We start from the raw sequence: 13,916 nt of genomic DNA, 5'->3' as shown, positions 1-13,916 counted from the left end.
TTTCTCTCTGTTTCAGATGGACGGGATCAGACTACAAAGTGGGCCCCTGGCGTCCACTCTCTCTTCTCCTCTCACCCTGACCACTCTGCCTCCCACTGACTTCTTCAACCCACGCTCTCTGCCCTCCCCCCCATCCGCCCCCAGCGATTCAGCCACTGCCCCTCTCCCTGTGGCTGCTCCTCCCTGGGTTCCCGTGCCCAATCTTGTGTCCCGCACCCATTGTCCTGTAGCAACCAGGGCGTTTATATCCAGTGCAAACCGCATCACGTGTCTCCAGAGATAGAGAGCTCTGCGGTGGTGGTTCCCATCAGCTCCAGGACAAAGTCCAGGCCTCTCCCAGGACCTGGTAGGAGACCTCTCAAAGTATCTCCTAACACACCCCTCTCCTCTTGACACCCCAAGTTCGTCTCGTTCCCCACGTGTGGCTCCATGACTGCAGCCTGCACATGCTGTTCCCTCTGTCTGGACCATCTTCCAGCCCAACCTTCCTAATTTCCTGCAAGTTTACATCTTCCAAGGAGCCTTCCCTGGCCGTCCCCGCCGCCCCGGTGTCCTCGTACTGTTGCACCTCCAGCTTACAGCCACGAGGTGGCAGCACAGGGCTGTGTTTAAGAGCTTCTGCTCCACCAGCCTGGCTGCTTACAATTAAACTGTCGGCCAACTACCAGTTAAAGGACCCTGGGTAGGTCGTCTAATGCCTCTCTGTGCCTTCTTTTCTTGATCTGTAAGGTGAGGGTAAAATGGAATCTATTTCATAAAATCACTGTGTGGATGATATGAGCTAGTAAATGGAAAGTGCCCAGAAATTCCCATGGTAACTGCCCAATTACTTTCTGTTCAGATGTCTGCCTCCCAGAAGACAGGGATTAATGGTTCATGTTTAAGCATTAATAGCAGGCAGGCTACTTCCCAGGAGTCTCTTAATTCTATCCTTAGGGCTTACATTTTCCATTTGTAATAACACCGCCCACCCTTCCCCCCACTCCCCACCCCCACTTCCAGCTGTGCATTTATTTCCCAAACCCTTTGCTCGTTTATATCCTCATCAGAGGGGATTTTAAGAGCAGTTCTGATCATGCCACTCCCTTGCTCCAAAGTCCTGTCTGGTTCTCAGTTGTTCGGAGGGTAAAGTCCAAAAGCCTTAGCCTTGCTCACAAAGGTCCCTGGGTTTTAAGGTTAACTGTGGGGCACCTGCACACCTGCACAACCAATTGCACGTGCTTCCTGGTTCCACAGGCCTTCCTCACACTCATGGCTGTGTGTTCACGGAGGTTTCTGCCCAGAGACAACCACTCTCCCCTCATGGGGCTTTCCCCCTCATCACAGCTCCCCCACACCCCCAAATATCTCTTCCCTTCTCCATGTTTCCATTGCAGGTTGCTTACGTCACTCTGACGGGAACTGTCTCAGAGTTGTTGGTGCTGGCATCTGACTTTTATGGATGGATTTCCATACAGTTAGTCCAAGTTCATAAATTTTTCAGTCGAGACAGCGTCTGGCTTTATGTAAATGCATCTTTTCTTTCTCCATTAACAGTTTAACAGTGTGGAGAGCCAGAAATAAATAGATATTTGACCTTAAACGCTCAGGAAATTTGGCTGAGCCACAAATAAAGGGTCTAAGCCTAAGCCAGTGTGGTAGATTCCAGGTGACCGTGAGTTCCTGCCACTCCCCTTTGAAGAGAGGAGGAGGTCACAGGAAGAGGAGGGGCCTGAGGCTAATGGAAGGGGGAGGAGGTCTGCTCTGCTGCCCCTGGTGGGACCTGGAAGGTTCCAGCCCCACTTGCCTTCTGAGTGCAAACAAATGAGGTGCACGGAGAACCACCAAGCTGAGCCACGTCAGCCCGCAGCACTGCAAGGAATAATAGAACAGCTTGTGTTTTAAGCCACCGAGCCTTGGGGTGATTTGTGATTCAACAACAGATTGTGGAAGCAGCCATTCTTAATTATTAATGGGTTTTCTGAAGAATAAGAATTAGCACCTTTGCCTCATGTTGACTACTCTGAATTTTAACTGACCGGGGCTGCCCCAAGCTGATGGATGGTCAGTACCTGAGTAACCATTTTAGCAGACTCAGCTGTCCAGATCTGACACTCATCAGACCTGACAATAATCAGACATCCTCCAGGGCAAGAACAGGTGAGCTTTATTCTTCTCTGAACACAGGGAAGAAAAAAACAATCAGTGCCCATTCGATGTGTTATAACTGAGCTGAATTGAACATAAATTCCTTCCACTTGACTTAGGTTTATTACTCTCATTTTCTATGAAAATAATGAAAAATTGGTAAGCTTGGTGGGGCGGTGGGGGGAGGGGGGACTAGCATTTGTTTACTTAAGCACACTAACATATTTTCTGAAATAAAAATGCTCAAGAAGTATCTGCGGGCTTGAAATCTAAACTTGAGATTTCAGTCACAGGTGAAATCTAAACACCGGACTCTGACCAAGGAACAGGCTATGGTTGTCCAAGCATCAAAAAAGAAAGGGAAGACATAAGACCACCCCTTCCTGATATCCACAAGCTGGGTGGTGAGATAGATGTTAGTAGATGCATAGAGAAGAGAAAAGCCTGTGAGAGTAGCTGTCAAATGTAAAAGGGGTTACATTTGGGTGACAAGATTCCTGGTGGACTTCTCCTTTTTATTTTGTCTAATTGTGAACTGTTTAAATTTCTCCATTATCATGATCTATTTTTGCAACATACAATTAACATAAGTTTGGAGTGGTAGGTAGACAGAATGTGTGCATTCTCTGTAAGGCTACGGTTGCCTTGTGGTTCCTGTCAGTACCGAATCCTAGTTATCCAGGAAAGAATAATAACAATGTAAATAGTCACAGCAATCTCTGAGCGAAGTCCAAAGTGAGCGGTGAGTTACAGAAGCCAGAGAGAAACATCCTAAATGTCCTCGTCCCTCTGTCTTTCCGGTACCCTCCACACCAGAGCACGGCACAGCTCCTCGTCTCCCCCACTCTTTCAAAGCCACCCCCGAGTTCCCGAAGAACTCAGTCTTGGCTTTCTCCTGAGGATCCCTCCTGTATTCCTTCCTCCTCAAATCCTTCCCTGTCCTCCACATAGAAATAGATTTTGTCTTTTTGGACTCGACGTTCAGTTCTGCACCCGTCGGCAGACCCAAAAGCTATGGGGTGGAGGGGCAGACCAGCATGTTCACCATGCCGGCACTTACCTGTGTGGCACACGCCACACCTTGTGCAGAGACTCTGCGCACACCTCTACGTACCATGATGATCGCGTCTCAGGCATTTCCTCCAGAAATACGTGAGCTGCGAGAAGCCAAGCGCAGGAAAAGATAACAAGGATCTCCTACATTTAATATTTGATTTATAGAATTTCTGGCCACAACGGAAGCATAGGTGGATACACTGTGCCCCTCGCACAACCAAAAGGACAACAACAAATTTAAGAACAAATAACCATAACTGACAGGAAATCGAACTGTATGGAAGGCCGACAACCAAGGAGCTAAGGAAGAAACACTCATCCAGACCTGTAGGAGGGGCAGAGATGGGCAGCCAGGCAGAGAGGACTTGCAGCAAGGAGGCAGCTGGAGGACCAGGGTGGGCAGGCAGCAGCTGGAGGACCAGGTGAGGCAGCGACTGGCAGACCATGCAGTCCCACATTTCCGAGCAGATAAACTGGGAGGAACAACTGGGGAGCGAGACAGACTACACAACTCAGGGTTCCAGTGCAGGGAAATAAAGCCTCAAAGCCTCTGACTGAAAACACCTGTGGGGGTTGAGGCTGTGGGAGAAACTCCCAGCCTCACAGGAGAGTTCATTGGAGAGAACAACAGGGTCCTAGAACATACACAAACCTACCCACCTAGGAATCAGCACCAGAAGGGCCCAATTTGCTTGTGGGTAGTGGGGGATGTGACTGAAAGCCAGCTGAGAGCTGAGCTGGCTGCATTGTTCCCTCTTGGACCCCTCCCCACATACAGCATCACAGCACAGCCATGTGGGTTGTCCCACCCTGGTGAACACCTAAAGCTCCACCCCTTACTACGTAACAGGTGCGTTGAGACAAAGAAATATGGCCCAAATGAAAGACCAGATCAAAGCTCCAGAAAAAATACAACTAAGTGACAAAGAGATGGTCAACCTATCAGATGCACTGTTCAAAACACTGGTAATCAGGAAGCTCACAGAATTGGTTGAGTATGATCGCAAAATAGAGGAAAAAGTGAAGGCTATAAAAAGTGAAATAAAGGAAAATGTATAGGGAACCAAGAATGATGGGAAGGAAATTGGGACTCAGATCAATAGTTTGAAGCAGAAGGAAGAAATAAACATTCAACCAAAACAGAATGAAGAAACAAGAATTCAAAAAAGTGAGGAAAGTCTTTGGAACATCCAGGACAACTTTAAATGTTCCAACATCCGAATCATAGGGATGCCAGAAGGAGAAGAGGAAGAGCAAGAAATTAAAAACTTATTTGAAAAAATAATGAAGGAGAACTTCATTGCAAATAGACTTTCAGGAAGTCCAGGAAGCTCAGAGACTCCCAAAGAAGTTGGACCCAAGGAAGCACACACTAAGGCACATCATAATTACATTACTCAAGAATAAAGAGAAGGAGAGAATCTTAAAAGCAGCAAGAGAAAGGGAGACAGTTACCAACAAGGGAGTTCCCATAGACAATTGGCTGACTTCTCAAAATAAAACTTGCAGGCAGGAAGGGGCTGGAAAGAAGTATTCCAAGTCATGAAAGGCAAGGACCTACATCCAAGATTGCTCTATCCAGAAAAGCTATCATTTAGAATGGAAGGGCAGGTAAAGTGCTTCCCAGATGAGGTCTTTCAAAGAGTTCATCATCACCAAGCCCTTTTATATGAAATGTTAGTGGGACTTATCTAAGAAAAAGAAGATCAAAAATAGGAACAGTAAAATGACAACAAACTCACAACTATCAACAACCAAACCTAAAAAAAAAAAAAAAAAAAAGCAAAAACAAACTAAGCAAACAACTAGAACAGGAACAGAATCACGGAAATGGAGATCACATGGAGGGTCATCAGAGGGGAAGGGGAAGGGGGAAAGGGGAGAATTGGGGAAAAGGTACAGGGAATAAGTAGTATAAATGGAAGGTAGAAAATAGACAGGGGGAGGTTAAGAATAATGGGAAATATGGAAGCCAAAGAACTTATATGTACGACCCATGGATGTGAACTAATGATGGGCAGGGAGAGGGGAGGGGACAGGGTTGGAGCAGCAATGCAGGTGGGAGGGGGTGTGCAGGGTGGAGGGGAATAAAGGGGGAGGGGGAAATGGGACAACTATAATAGCATAATCAATAAAATATATTTTTAAAAATATTTGATTTATATACTTTTACTTCTTCATTTTGATCCTCACCCGAGAACACCTTCCCACTGCTTCTAGAGAGAGAGGAACATTGATGCGAGAGAGAAATATCAATCAGCTGCCCTCTGCATGTGCCCCAACCAGGGATCGAACTCAGAACTGAGGTATGTGCCCCGACAAGTAATCAAACCCCCGACCAAAAGCACACACAAACACACATTTGCACATACTCAACAATATACTTCATGCCCTTTTGAAAAAAGGGACAGTATCTACCAACTATGTTAATCATTTAAGAAGCTATTTTCCCCACTTTAAAAACAGAGTCTGGAGAAATGGCTGTAAAGATGAATTGGAGCCAAATATTAAACTTTGCCCTTTCCTGGCTCAGGTGCACTTTACTCTCCTGCTCTATGTGCCAGAGCTCAGCACAGAAACGTCAATGATTCTCTAATGTGCCATTAACCGGTATTTGGCATACTTGGTATTTAAACAAAGGAGCATTGCTTGCACTGTGTGTGACCCAGCTCTCCTCTGCAGACCAGACCTTGGGCAGAATGTCACAGAAGTGCTCCAGCACCAACCAGTAACTGTGCCTGACGTTCCTGCAAAGGCAGACGGTGCCCGGTCACAAGTAACATGTCCAGTGAAAATGTCTCTGGGACCCCTCGCCTTCAATAAACTCCCACGGCTTTCAGTAACTGACTTCTGCTATCACACAGTTCCTGGGAGACGGTCCCAGAAAAGAAGTGGAACACCTACATCACCACACCCCTTCGAAGGCACGTGCCCTCCTCACCACCGTCACCACCAACGTGAGGTCCCAAATGGGTGCAGGAATGAGAGCACCAGGCTCAACCTCCGTCTTCTCCACCAGTCACTTCAGGCTGACCCCGAGAGGCCCCTTCCCTGGGCGCCAGCCAACTGTCCCTCATAAAAACTCTTTTATGAGGGACGCGCAGCCAGTGTGGGCACATCTAAGCCCGTGGACGCCTCTGCACCCCATGCTGCGGGAAGCTGGTGTCTGTCTGTGGGATTTCCTCAGTGGCTTCACCTGTAAAGCTCCGGTTCTGCAGAACAGGCCCAGTGCTCGTGGGATCCCAAATACATCAAGGTCTGTTCTGTGATTGGAAGCTTCGCCCAAAAAAGTCCAATGAAAAGAGTCCTCTCTTGGACAGAGAATATGCATGAATGGTGTGGTTGTGAAGACAGTCAAGTATTTATAAGCTGTTTTTTAAAAACTAGTAAGGGTTTGTTTTTTTTATATCCCCAAAAATAAGCCACCAGAAAAGTTATTTCTGCCTTGTATAAAAAGAAGAAAAGAAGAAAAATATTTTTCCAATACTGTTTTTATTTAGTAGTCATATACTAGTTGATTCCACATACATGATTTTTTGTATATATACAAGCTGTTTTTTCACGTGCAGAAATAAAAATGCAGAAACAACAAAGAAATGAAGTCAGGGGTGAGTTTCATACAAAAAAAGGACTCTGTGTAGTCTAAATAAAGGATCTCAAATTGGGGTTAATGTCTCAAAAAGCAGTACTTGCACAGACAAGTATGAGAAAACACCATGGAGTCACAATCTGGATTTGGGGAACTGGTCGCAGCATGGGAAGACGAACGGACAGATGGTTAAACCCCTGATTGGACCTCAGCACAAGAGGCTGTGGTGTGTCTCGGGGGAATTCAGCCCAGTCACTTTTCTCCCTTATTTGGGTAGACCTTACTCAAAGTCTGTGTTAGCAGGTATGCCTTTGAGAATAAGAATAATTTCAGGGACCATGAAAAACGTGATTTACCTGGATTTCCACAAACAAGGTATGACTGTAAAGCGTGCAGCCCTACCTCTGTGGACAAGAGGAGGGCGAGGCCTTTATCATGGTGCAGGTAAGTTTGTCTCCTCCAGCCGTACCTGCCTCTTTGGCATAATGCACAGTTTACAGTTTATTATTTTGAGGAATTATGGGGTCCATCTTGTACTATTCATCAAAATAAGGCAGCTGGAAGTTTGGGGGAAATGATTGTACAGAAAAGTGACAGGTTTTTCCTAAAGTACACATTTTACCTGCGGGAAAGAAAGGGCTCAGAGTCTATGCATCGGAGCCAATCAGAGAAGCTGAACTCCAGGAAGCTCCAGGAAAGGAAAGTAGCCACCAACATTTTTCTTGGCTGACGTGCAGGCGGCTTTTGTTTGATTTATAATTTTCTTGCTTGCTTATCTATATTCCACAAGTGATTTGAGATGGCTTTCAAAAAGATAAGGATATGATGAAATCATGGTAAAGGAAAAATGGAGCTACGTAAATCAATGTTGAGAGGAAAGATTAACACAGAGCACATATAATATGCAGTCTTCCTCACAACTAGAGTGGGCAGAGCAGTGGACGTTATGGTTTCTCCGAATCAAAGTCGGGCCGAGAAAGTTGAGACCCATTTAACATTGTCTCCATAGCATTTAAAGTGCAGAAAATGTGTTCAGAAAATGACTCTCGCAGGGAAGGGCCTTGGACTATGACAGAGAGAGACAGAGACAGAGAGAATATATATATACACACAACATTATTTTTCAACCAGGGACAGTTTTGCCCTCCAGGTAACATTGGCAATGTCTGAAGACACCTCTGGTGGTCACAGTGGCGGGGAGGAGGGTGGTGACCACACTAAGGACCTAGTGATGGAGGCCAGGGCTGCTGCTAAGCCTCCTAGCGTGAACACACAGGACAGCCAACTGCAGAAAGAGTGGTCTTGCGCACAGGAGAGCCAAGGCTGAGAAACTCCGATCTGAAGGTGCAGAGAGCGAACAGAGAGCGGGGAGGAAGTATGAGGCCGATCGGCATCACCTGGCCTGGGAGGGTCTCTGAGACATGATACTAACTGAAAAAAAATCAACTTTCTGAAAAATAAATACATCTCGATGGCACTGCCAGCAAAAAAAGATCAAGATGTGTTCCTAAATGTGTCCATATCTGTATGTAATATCTATTTATTCTAACAATATTTATTAGCATACCATAATGTGTACTGAAGCCATGTGACTCATACAAGCATGTTTTCAGTATAATCTGAATCTAAATATTCCTCTTGGAAATGAATGCAAGAGGTTAAGATTAGATAAATAGACCAAAAAACAATTTTTTCCAGCCTAGATCTTCTTAGGTCAGCCAATACAGCAAATTAAACAGAACTGCCTCTTCTCAAAGTGCCCATGCCAATGGAATAGAGTAAAAATTTCATTGGCCCTGGCTGGTGTGGCTCAGTGGATTGAGTGCCGGCCTGTGAACCCAAGGGTCGCTGGCTGGATTCCCAGTCAGGGCACAGGTCCCCAGTTGGGGGCGTGTGAGAGGCAACCGATCAATGTATTTCTTGCACACTGATGTTTCTTTCCCTCTCTTTCTCCCTTCCTTCCCTTCTCTCTAAAAATAAATAAATAAAATCTTTAAAAATATATTTCATGAATGGACCAGAGTGATTTATGAGAGGAGATAACGTGTAATTTATGGGACCACATTTTTAGGTTATCAACCCCATTTACCGCCACACCTTACAGAGTGAGACAAACAATCTGAAAGGAGAGGGTCCGTTCCTCACCTAGGTGTCGACCATATTTATTATGAATTTTAGAATGGGTTACCTTGTACAGAATCCCAAATCTCTCGGAAAAGGACAGAGGTCACTATGTATTGTTACATCACTATTAGCCAGCTTGGGCCACCGGAACAAAATGCCACAGACTGGGGCTTCAACAACGAAGCCTTACGTCCATGTAGTCTGGAGGCTGGAAGCCCGCAATCAGGCTGCCCCTGCGGTCGGTGTCTGGTGAGGGCTCCTCCTGGGGTGCGGATGGCCGCAGTCGTGCTGTGAGTCCACCAGGCAGAGAGGGAGCTCTTGAGTCTCCTCCTCTTCTCATAAGGGCACCAATCCCTTCCTCAGTCCCACAGCCTCAGGCCCCCACTTAAAGCTGAGGACCTCCCCGGGCCCGTCTCCAAGTATTGTACCATTCCCCTTCTTCTTGTAATATCTGTCTCCAATTTTCTCCACTTGTCAAAACCTTACTAATTCTTCAAGACACACCCGCCCCCAAATCACCCGCCCCCCAAATGTCATCTCTTTCTTAAAGCTATTTGCCCTTTGCACCCAGTCCCCACCCAGACAGGTCACACGGCGTCAAGGCCTGTTGACATGTTTGTTATTATTCTGACCTGTGTTCGTGGTTATGTGTGTGGCACTGTATCATAAATCACACCAGGGCATAATTATCTGTGTTATCTTTGACCAGTCCATCCCTTGAGATCCCATAATTAACAGTAGTTCAATAAAAATAGCTCTAAAAATAAAACAAGGGAAACTGCTCAGAGTTTATGTTTGCATTTTATTGAGAGATTGTCAGAAGAGCATCTGGACCGAGGCTATGGCCACAGCAAGGACAGAACACGTATGGAACAGACAGGAAGACTTGAATTGAAAGAAGGAGGCACAGTAGAAATAATTATCACCTTTTGCTGAGCTCTGTGATCATTATGTTCTCCATTTTTTCCCTTGGGTGACTGTATGAAATGTCCATGTAGCTACCTTAAAAACAGTGAAAGTTATTTAAATTAGAACTGAGAATGAGGGAGGACAGTGCCATAAAGCCGAAGCAACAGGGAGACGATAGGAAGCAGACAGACGGAGGGAGGAAAGCCTTAGCCAGGGAGCAAGCAGAAGCCCCAGCAGCACCTGCAGACCAGCCGCCTAGCAGCAGCATTTCCTCTGGCAGCAGCACTTCTGCTGACAGCAGCCCTTCCCACCGCCGCAGCCCTTCCCACAGCCGCAGCCACCACAGCCACAGCCACCACAGCCGCAGCCACCGGGGCAGCAGCAGTAGATCACGGGGACGCAGCAGCGGCCTCCACAGCCACCACAGCCGCCACAGCCGCCACAGCCACCACAGCCACCACCACAGCGGCCACAGCCGCCACCACAGCCACCGCAGCCACCACCGCAGCCACCACAGCCACAGCACCCCATGGTGTCAGTAGAGAGGACTCAGGAGAGGCGAGCAGGGAGATTCAGGAGGTGAGGGAGGTCTGATGCCCCTCCTGCTGGCGGAGCCCTTTTATACCAACTCCACAAGCTGAGGCAAGAACAGTCAGCATCTTGTTGTTTATCTCACTTCCCATAAAACACCTCACGAGGCCTCTTATGTCCTTCCTTGTTGAAGTCTTTGCCAGGTAACATTGTTAATTTTAACTTTGACTCGACTCTTAAATCTAAATTTGGATTAGAACACACTTCTGAGAACTTGGAGCCCTGAGAACTTAAGCACGTATGTTTGTTTGCCCCAGGGCCTAGAATAGTGCCAGCTTATTGTAAGTATTCAGCAGAAGTCCATTGAGTTAAACAAATGTCTCAAACATTTCAGAGTAATTCGTATTTGTGCTGAGCATGAAAGTATGGACGTAGATCCAGGTAAAAACCCTGTGTTTCTGCATATACTTTTTAGTCATCATGACTCAGAAAAAAGATTTTCTCCCTACTGGGGCTCATTATAAACTCCTAAATTACTAAAAAAATAAAAGCTCTAGAAAGAAAAAGAAGTGAAAAAAACATTCAAAACATAAACATCTTTAAATGTGTTTTTTATCATATCATATCTCCCCATTAAAAAAACCGGAGATGTACTCTTTCTGGTCTCAGTTTCTTTGTTCACAAGAAAAATTGTTTGGTTATTATAAATTTCAAAAATAATAATCATGTGATGTCAGATGCTAAAAATATAATTTTGTGCAGCCGACTCCTAAGTCAGCTTCCTGGAATAAAGTTTCTGCTTGTTGTTCGTCCATTCAATCACTGGGGAAGGAAAAATGAAGGCTTCACCAGCGGCTGGTCTCCTCTCCTGGCTCTCAGGGTGGAGACCCAGGGCCAGGCCCAGCACACAGCCAACCATGGTCCAGGGGAAAGTTGATTTTAAATGATCTGTTTCCACGACTGTACCTGATGCCCTCCACCTCCTGCACAGGTAGCCCGTGGGCATGCTAGGTAGCCCATGAGTACATTCAGTAGCCCACAGAGGTATGTTCTTGCTTCAGTGTCCTGAGAACTGAGGCCAGACCAGCTCATCCATCCACGTAGTGCAGGTGACTCCACAGTGTCTCTTGGAACTTAAACTGCAGCTTCTGGATCCAAGACAACCTGGCTTGGATGGGTCTGCTTTTCCCCCAGGGTTGGTGTCCCTGGATTCACACCTGGCACCTCGTTTACAGGCTTACCTTTCAGAAGCTAGAGAAAGCTTTCTCTCTACTTATTTGAGGAAGACTTAAAATGCTTCCCTTGCTCTACTTCTCATCAAACATCAAGGGCTGTCAGGTGCTTCTAGCCCCCCATCTGCACGGCTCAGTGTCCTGCAGGGGACTCTGCCTGGACACGCTGCCTGCAGGGGCACTCGGGAACTGCCCACAACGGTCCACATCTGTGACACCGGCACCGTTTTCGGGCTCCTGGCACAACCTGTTTTCCTACACTGTGGCAATCATTTTTCTACGTCTGGACTAAGATACAATACACAGCTGTCTCCAAGGATGCTGCTGTGTTAAAAATAGCAATGTTATCACAAGCAAAAGTATTCAAGAAGGAAGTAAATTGAATGTCTTGTGAGATTCTTCCCTGGAAATGGGGCTAAAAAAATAAGAGGAGTTGGTATATAAGGGCTCTCAGGCAGACGGGACATCAGACCTCCCTGACCTCCTGAGTCCTCTCTCTTCATATCTCCTGAGTCCTGTCTACTGACACCATGGGGTGCTGTGGCTGTGGTAGTGGCTGCGGTGGTGGCTGCGGTGGTGGCTGTGGCGGCTGTGGTGGTGGCTGTGGCGGCTGTGGTGGTGGCTGTGGCGGCTGTGGTGGCGGCTGTGGTGGCTGCGGCAGCTGCACCACCTGCAGAACCTACAGGGTTGGCTGCTGCTCCAGCTGCTGCCCCTGCTGCTGTGGCTGCTGTGGGGGCTGCTGCAGCGTCCCTGTGGTCTGCTGCTGCCGCCGCTCCTGGGGCTGTGGCTGCGGCTCCTGTGGCTGTGGTTCATGTGGCTGTGGCTGTGGGAAGGGCTGCTGTCAGCAAAAGTGCTGCTGCCAGAGGCAATGCTGCTGCTAGGTGGCTGGCCTGCAGGTGCTGCTGGGGCTTCTGCTTGCTCCCTGGCTAAGGCTCCTCTCCCTCCATCTGCTCCCCGCTATATCCCTATCACTTGAAAGTGGCTGTGTGCAAGCTAAGAAGAGAGCCCTCACCGGAACCAGGCCATCCCAGCAGTCTGACCTCGCATCGCCAGCCTCCCACACTGTGAGAACAGAACTCGTTGGTTGAGTCCCTTGTCCTCGGAAGCATCAGTGAGTCATCACTTCTCGAGAAGGACAGCAGAAACATCTCATAATCCTCCGACAGAAAGGGATGGAGACCATCGGAATTGCTCACCCACAGCTTGGTGGCTCTGATGGCCACAGCACTTTGTTCGACTGCCCTTGGGGGAAGCAGGCCTGGCCTCTGCCCCAGGCCAGGGTTGTGGGGGACCAGACTTCCTCAGTCTGTTCTGTCTGCTGCTCCCTGAGTGCTTGCCCTGCTGGGTGAGGTTGGGCTCTGCGGTGGGACCTTGTGTTGGGGTCTCCCCTTTTGCTTTGGGTAACTCAAGACTTCACACCTGACAAATGTCTAAACCAACAAGAATAACTGAATTCAAATGTATGAGCAGCCTCCAGTGCTGGGAGAGCAGCCCCACCGCCTTGACCTCAGACCAGTAGGATCAAGGTCCTCATGATTCTCTCTGCAGCGCCTGCTCGGTACACGAGCCCCAATGTCTGCCTTTCCCCTCTCTAAGTACAGTGGACTCCTGGTTTTTCAATCTCTGGTTTGTATTTCTAGTTATTACACAGCGGCCTTCTAAATGTCTAATAAACTACACTAAGTCATCCTCAAAATTGTGACTCAGAAAAGCTTCTTATCTGGTGGTTACCTCTGAGGGAGGATGGGTGGGCAAGGTGAGCAGGGAGAAAAGAGGTCTTCCTGGGTCACCTGAATTCACTGTAGCACAGACTCCTCCGGGAAGATCCACGCTAATCCACATTAGCATTTTTAATGTTTTATCTGTTTCTCATCTAATTGTGACCCGAAATTTTTTTCTTTCAAGAAGACCTCAAGCAAACTGACAACAATAGCCAAACACGTACACAGCTTTGACAAAACCCACCATGCGCATCAGAATTCCTACCATGATTCTTCATGTATATCCCTCCGTAGGCGGAACAATTGCACGAGGACACGGATTGCATATGCAATGTAAATCTGATTGGGAACAGTATCTTTCTGACAAGTGGGTTGCCTCGGTTGCATTTAAAACCCTAGTTTAGTTACAAAAGATTAATTCCCCCAGGCTTTAGCCAACCTCAGGTATACCCACAATCTAAATATTCTCTGTAACAGGAGAGGACAATACTGCTCCTTAACTTAGACCTTTATTTCTACACTAAATGTAAACAAACCCACTTCTGCGGTTATGACGCAAGCTGTCCAAGAGGGAGGCAGATCCCTGTAGAAGGAATGATTTGAGATCCATTAAATGTTCAAAAAGCA

General features: G+C 47.2%; 1 long non-coding RNA gene across 1 annotated transcript; it reads left to right on the top strand.

Annotated features, from left to right (window-relative positions):
• Positions 1-1,812: 1,812 nt before the first annotated feature.
• LOC128780280 (uncharacterized) lies at positions 1,813-6,793 on the top strand. The gene is made up of 3 exons (XR_008426221.1): positions 1,813-2,139; positions 5,382-5,489; positions 5,866-6,793. It is a non-coding gene; the product is annotated as an uncharacterized lncRNA (long non-coding RNA).
• Positions 6,794-13,916: the final 7,123 nt, after the last annotated feature.

This window comes from Desmodus rotundus, chromosome 2, assembly GCF_022682495.2.
Source record: "Desmodus rotundus isolate HL8 chromosome 2, HLdesRot8A.1, whole genome shotgun sequence".
NCBI classification, from domain to species: domain Eukaryota; kingdom Metazoa; phylum Chordata; class Mammalia; order Chiroptera; family Phyllostomidae; genus Desmodus; species Desmodus rotundus.
The sequence above is the reverse complement of the archived record's forward strand: the minus strand, read 5'-3'. Positions and strand labels throughout refer to the sequence as shown.